Raw genomic sequence first — 6,488 nt, forward strand, 5'->3', positions numbered from 1 at the left:
ATCATTAGTATGCCCCCTGGTCCCTTTTAAAAACTTAGTCGCAGGACCGATTTCTTTAGTGTTGATTGGCATCCAATAATTCTGCCCATGAGCACCATAACCTGGTGGTAGTCATTGGGTGGGTTCTGAGTTGGTGCTGCCCTCCTCAGTCACAACCAGGGTAACTGCCCAGCCTCAGCAGGCGGTTGAGTATTTATTAATTCACATGAATGATGGGTGAACCTCGTGCCCTCCCAGCAAACGGACTCTTCTTTGGAAGAAAAGTCTGATGCCTTCGCAGGCACATGAAAGACATGCATAGCTGTATTCTGGGGAGGATGGCTGGCCTGCCTGTACCAACTCTGCCCCCATCGATGGGCAGGCACTGAGGTTGCTTCTCATTTTTTGAAATTACAATACCGGAGTGAACCTTCTTCTGCACACAATTTTGCAGAGACTGACATTTCTGTGAATGGGATTCTCTCACGGGAGAAGCTGCTGGGTCAAAGGATTAGCAGGTTTGGGTTTTGTTGCTGCTCACAGGCGCATGTACCTGAGTGTACCTGAGTGAGGAGCCCCAGGAGGGGCAAGTGAGAAGCCTGAGTGGGGAGGGCTTTGCCTTTGCCTGGCAGCGGAAACGGTGCTGACGCTCCAAGGCCAGCGGCCTGGGCCCCTTAAAGCTGTCGATCCTTCAGTGCCTGCTCAGGGCCCCTTCCGTGCCCCTGGACTCTCCCAGTGCTTAGGGTTCGAGGAACAAGCCCAATTAAAACTATAGGTCTGGTCTCAACCTGCGGGCGGTTGACACCCCCACCCGCGCCGAGCCGACAGCCCCGCCGCGCTAGCCGGGCCAGGATCTCGGGGGCTGGCTGGGGCTCGGCCTCGCCAGACAGCCTCGGGGGGCTTCCCTGCGCCAGTTCTGGAGGGCCGAAGACCGGACTTTGCGCAAGAAGTCCCCCAAAGACTAGGCATCCTGTCTCCACGCCGGGGAGCGGACGCTTGGGTAAGTCTCACCCTCCCCGGCCCGCCCACTGCCCCTGCGGGAGCTTCTAGCTTTTAAGGCCAGTGCTTCTGCGTAGGCGGCCAAAATGAATGGGGACTACACTGCGCATGCATTAGCCACCGGCAGAATTTGTGCGCTTGCGCGCGGTCGTTGAAGTACATGGTGATGAGGAATGGATTCTCGCGTTACTTTCGCGGGCGGCGCCGTGGCTTAGTTGGTTAAAGCGCCTGTCTAGTAAACAGGAGATCCTGGGTTCGAATCCCAGCGGTGCCTCAACCGAGCGTCCCGGCTCTCTTTTACTTTACCCATGCCCGTTTTTGCTCTGCGCCTCTACTCACTACCTCCTCTCTTTGGGGGTGTGAGGTGGTGCTTAAGGAGCCAGTTTAGTCACCTCCCGCCCTCGTTGGGTGAGTCACTCTACGGGTCTTCTGAGTCCGCGCCTCGGGTTTCTGTGAGTGGCGGGGCAGCCTGGACGAGGGCTTTGGAGCAGACGGGACGCCCCGCTGGAGGCAGCCTGGGACTCCCCGGTTGCCGTGGCAACATTCCGCGGTTGGAGACCCACCGCCAGGCTAGAGACTAGCACAGGTTCCGCCCTCCGCTCACACTTACCTGCAGACTTACTCCTCACTCTCCGGCCTTGCGATCTGGGTCACCCCAGATTGAAGACCCGGGCTTAGAGAGGTCAAATCAGGCCCAAAGTATGGGCGTCGGGGTGAGCGGAGGGCTGAACCCACACAGGGTGATCATCGGGCTGATGAAAGTGTGAAAACCCCATAAAGCGAACCTCAAACGGGATTCCCTGTGCCAAGTTTAGAGCCAGCTTCTCCAGAGGGCCAGGGGTGGGGCTGAACCCTTGGGCCTGGGGCCCCCCAAGTAGACGGTGATGGAGCCTGACCCAGAGCAATTGCATTGGAGTCTCTGGGGTGCACTTAAGAGAAAAAATTACCCAGGAATTCTCTTGTCAAACTCAACGAAAATTCACATCAGATGCAACAGGACTGTCCCAACAAGCTGAAGAAAGTGCAGTTATGACATCCGCCTGTGTTCCCAATAGTCAGATCACCTGCCCCCCGAACCAGCTCCTCTCTCTGCCTCTCCTGGCGGTCTGAGTTTATTGCGGTTTGTTTTGTTTTATTTTTTCCCTCCCCTCTTTGGGGGTGGGGTGGGGGTGGGGGTCAATTCTTGCCCTTTGCAGCTTGGCTGCTTTTGATTGGCCTTGCAAAGGACCACTTGTACAGATAGTCTGAGGCTTTGCAGTTCTGATGGGAGCATTTTCCTACTCCAATCAGAGCTGTGTCTGTTGGTAACTGGCTTGAGTCATTGTGGCGCTGTTTTGTTTTTGTTTCTCCTTTTTTCTGGCTCATCTTTACTGTTAGCCTGAAGTATTCGGAGTCAATTTTGAACATTTGCCTATTAGGAGGTGTTGGCTGGAGGGGTGTGTACGGGTCTTGGGGAAGGTCAGCTGGACAAGGCATTTGTGTGCCATCCCCTTGCATGCAATGGGTAACTTTAAGACTGCTGTGTTGGGTGAAAACCCCTGAGAGGTGAGCAAAGCCAGAAAAGAGAAACAGGTTCAGGGTTGAGCTCAGTCCTCCTTCTTTTCTTTAAAAATGCTATGCTTTTCCTGCCTCAGGGCCTTGTGCCTGTTTGTACCCTGTACTTGGAATCCTGTTTCCTGGGCCCTTTGTAGAAATGGGTCTTTCTCAACTCCTGGCCTTCAGTACCTGGATCACCTCTTTGGGAGACCGCCCCTCACCTTGCTCTGTGCAGGAGTCTCTGCCTCCCCCAGGCCAGCTTCCATGATCTCATCTTGCTTATGTCCTTCACAGCCTTTTCATGGTCTGAAATAATCCTATTTGTCTGTTGTCTGGTTCCTCAAAGAGAATTAAGCCCCCAAAGGGTGGGGAGCCACATATATCTATTTACCTGATAGTGCTTGGAACATAGTAGGGAAGTTTGTGGACACATGACTTTTTAAAATTGATCATATTATCTTGATTGGGTTACACATGTTGAGATTTTTTGTGTTCAAATGGTGTAAGGCAGCAGTTCTCAAAATGTGGTACACACACCCCTTCGGGTCACTAAGACTCTTTTAGGGAGTCAGATCTATTTTCATAATTATGTGAAGTGTGATGTCGCTTTTTCACTGTGTTGACATTTGCATTGATGTGCTAACAGCGATGGTGATGGGGGTAAAATCAAGGCAGTGGCACCACAGGGCCCTTGTTCATTGTCATTATATTTATTCATTGCCACTTTCACAGAGAAAAATAGCCAATTTCACTTAAGATTGTGCTTATGCAGCATTATTAATTTTATTAAGCTTTTTTTTTTTTTTTGGCCATGGAGCAGCTTGATGTGGGATCTTAGTTCTTAGACCAGGGGATTAAACCCAGGTCACAGTGGTGCAGACTCCAAATCCTAACCACTTGACCACCAGGGAACTCCAATTTCACTAAATATTGACATGGGTACTTTTAATATTTTGTGTGAGGATACAAGGTAGGCAGAAAGTACTTTGGTTGAGAACAAGCTACAGTGGTTGTTTTGAGAAAAAGTACTTATGTGATTGAGTTGTCAGCTGACAAGGCCACATTTCTCATGGAACACCATTTCTGCTTGAGAAGATAACCAACGGGCAAACCGTGCATATTCCAATTTGGGTATTTAATAGACATTTTCTTGAAAACGAATAAAGTGACATTGTCTTTCACTTCAAGGAAAACAACTGACAGTATTTGTTGCCATAAAATCTGAACTTCCAAGCAAAAACTAAAATTTTGGAAAAGTTGTATCTATCACCATGAGATTGACAATTTTCCAATATTTAAAAACTTTGTGATGAGATTTGTGGTTATAGTAATGAATACATAGTTTTGACATTGATAAAATATGTCAACATTTGGAAGATGTGCATAATTTGGTGAACCAATATTTTCGAAATGATGGACGATACATTTAAAAATCACAATCTATGACAAAACACTGTAAATCAACTACAGTAAAAAAAATTAAGGAGTTCCCTTCATGGCTCAGCAGTTAACAAACCCAACTAGGATCCACGAGGATGAGGGTTCCATCCCTGGCCTCCTTCAGTGGGCTAAGGATCCGGCATTGCCATGAGCTATGGTGTAGGTTGCAGAAGTGGCTCAGATCCCGTGTTGCTGTGGCTGTGGCATTGGCTGGCTGCTGCAGCTCTGATTCAACCCTTAGCCTGGGAACTTCCTATGCTGCGGGTGCGGCCCTAAAAATAAATAAATAAAATAAAGTGAAAAGCACAGTCTGGAGTTCCCACTGAGTTGCAAAAGGAATGGCGGCTTCTCTGCAGCACCAGGATGCAAGTCTGATCCCCAACAGGGCACAGTGGGCTAAAGAATCTGGCGTTGCCCAAACTGCAGCATAGGTAGCAACTGTGGCTCAAATCTGATCCCTGTCCTGGAAACTCCCTAGGCCACGGGGCGCCCCAAAAATAAAGTGAAAAACACAATCTGCCAGCATGTTTTAATATAACAGAGTATGAAAAGTTCACTGGTATGGTTTCTGATTCCACATTACCATTTATTCTTTTTTTTTTTTTTTGTCTTTTTGCCATTTCTTGGCTTGCTCTTGCGGCATATAGAGGTTCCCAGGCTAGGGGTCTAATCAGAGCTGTAGCCCGCTGGCCTACGCCACAGCCACAGCAACGCGGGATCCTTAACCCACTGAGCAAGGCCAGGGATCAAACCCCCAATCTCATGGTTCCTAGTCGGATTCGTTAACCACTGAGCCACGACAGGAACTCCAGTTTTGGTGTATTATAAAAGAAGAATATTCACAGTTTTCTGGAAAAGGCTATTAAAATACCCCTCCCCTTTTCCATCTACATATCTATGTGAAGGCATATACTTCAACCAAAATAACCTTGCAGCAGACTGAATGCAAGAGCAGATATATCAGTTCAGCTGCCTTCTATTAAACCCAACATAAAAGAGATTTGCAAAACTGTAAAACAATGCCATCCTTCTCACTCGATTTTGTTTTATTTTGTAAATAGTGTCATAAAAATATTATTTGTATTAACATGTAATAGGCTTATTATCTTATTGTTATTATTATTTTTGTCTTTTTTGCCTTTTCTAGGGCCACTTCCACAGCATATGGAGGTTCCCAGGCTAGGAGTCCAATCAGAGCTGTAGCCGCCAGCCTACACCACAGCCACAGCAACGTGGGATCCGAGCCGCGTCTGCAGCCTACACCACAGCTCATGGCAATGCTGGATCCTTAACCCACTGAGCAAGGCCAGGGATCGAACCGGCAACCTCATGGTTCCTAGTCGGATTCGTTTCCGTTGTACCATGATGGGAACTCCTAGGCTTATTATTTTAAAACAAATTAATGAGTATTTGTAAATTTTTCTCAGTTTTAATTTCTAATATCTAAAATAGTGGTAGATATATCCCAAGTGAGCAAATGCTTATTTGGGATCCTCAATAATTTTTATGAGTGCAAAAGATCTCAAGATCAAAAAGATTGAGAGCCATGGTTTTTGTTTCTTTGTTTGGCTGCAGCATGCCATGGCTGAATGTGGGATGTCAGTCTCCAGACCAGGGATTGAACACAGGCCACAGGGGTGAAAGCACTGATTCCTAACCACTAAGCCACTGGGGAACTCTAAGAACCACTGTTTTAATGAAAAAGCTTTTGTGGCTTGAAGGTTTTTTAAAAAGGTAGAATAAGTGAGCGTGTGGGGGTGTGAGTGGGTTTCAGGCATTCCCCTCAGTGGAACTTTGAATTATGGTGACTGTGGATTACAATATGGGGAGAGTTTCCTCATCATTGATCGGTGACTCCTTTGATAATGTGGAGTAAATTATCTTGATTAGATCAGAAAATTATGATTTAAATAAAGGTTTATACTTTTTTCCATTTAAAAAAATTTATTTTTATGTTTTAATTGTAATCAATTGCTATTTCCCCAAGACATTTTTTTTCTCTACTGTACAGCATAGTGACCCAGTTACACGTACATGTATACCTCCTTTTTTCTCATATTATCATCCTCCATCACAAGCGACTAGACATAGTTCCCAGTGCTACACAGCAGGATCCCATTGCTTATCCATTCCAATGGCAATATTTTGCATCTATTAACCCCAAGGTCCCAGTCCACTCCCTCCCCCTCCCCCTTGGCAACCACAAGTCTATTCTCTAAGTCCATGATTTTCTTTTTTGTGGAAAGGTTCATTTGTGCTGTATATTAGATTCCAGATGTAAGTGATATCATATGGTATTTGTCTTTCTCTTTCTGACTCACTTCACTCAGTATGAGAGTCTCTAGTTCCATCCATGTTGCTGCAAATGGCATTTGTTTATTCTTTTTTATGGCTGAGTAGTATTCCATCGCGTATATATATACACCACATCTTCCTAATCCAATCATCTGTCAAGGGACATTTGGGTTGTTTCCATGTCTTGGCTATTGTGAATAGTGCTGCAATGAATATGCGGGTGCATGTGTCTTTTTTAA

At 46.6% G+C, this 6,488-nt stretch overlaps 1 non-coding gene across 1 annotated transcript; it reads left to right on the forward strand.

The window, feature by feature from the left end:
* Positions 1-1,178: 1,178 nt before the first annotated feature.
* TRNAT-AGU (transfer RNA threonine (anticodon AGU)) lies at positions 1,179-1,252 on the forward strand. Its single transcript has one exon. It is a non-coding gene; the product is annotated as a tRNA-Thr (tRNA).
* The last annotated feature ends 5,236 nt before the right edge of the window (positions 1,253-6,488 follow it).

The sequence above is a fragment of the Phacochoerus africanus genome, chromosome 8, assembly GCF_016906955.1.
Source record: "Phacochoerus africanus isolate WHEZ1 chromosome 8, ROS_Pafr_v1, whole genome shotgun sequence".
Classification (NCBI taxonomy): Eukaryota; Metazoa; Chordata; class Mammalia; order Artiodactyla; family Suidae; genus Phacochoerus; species Phacochoerus africanus.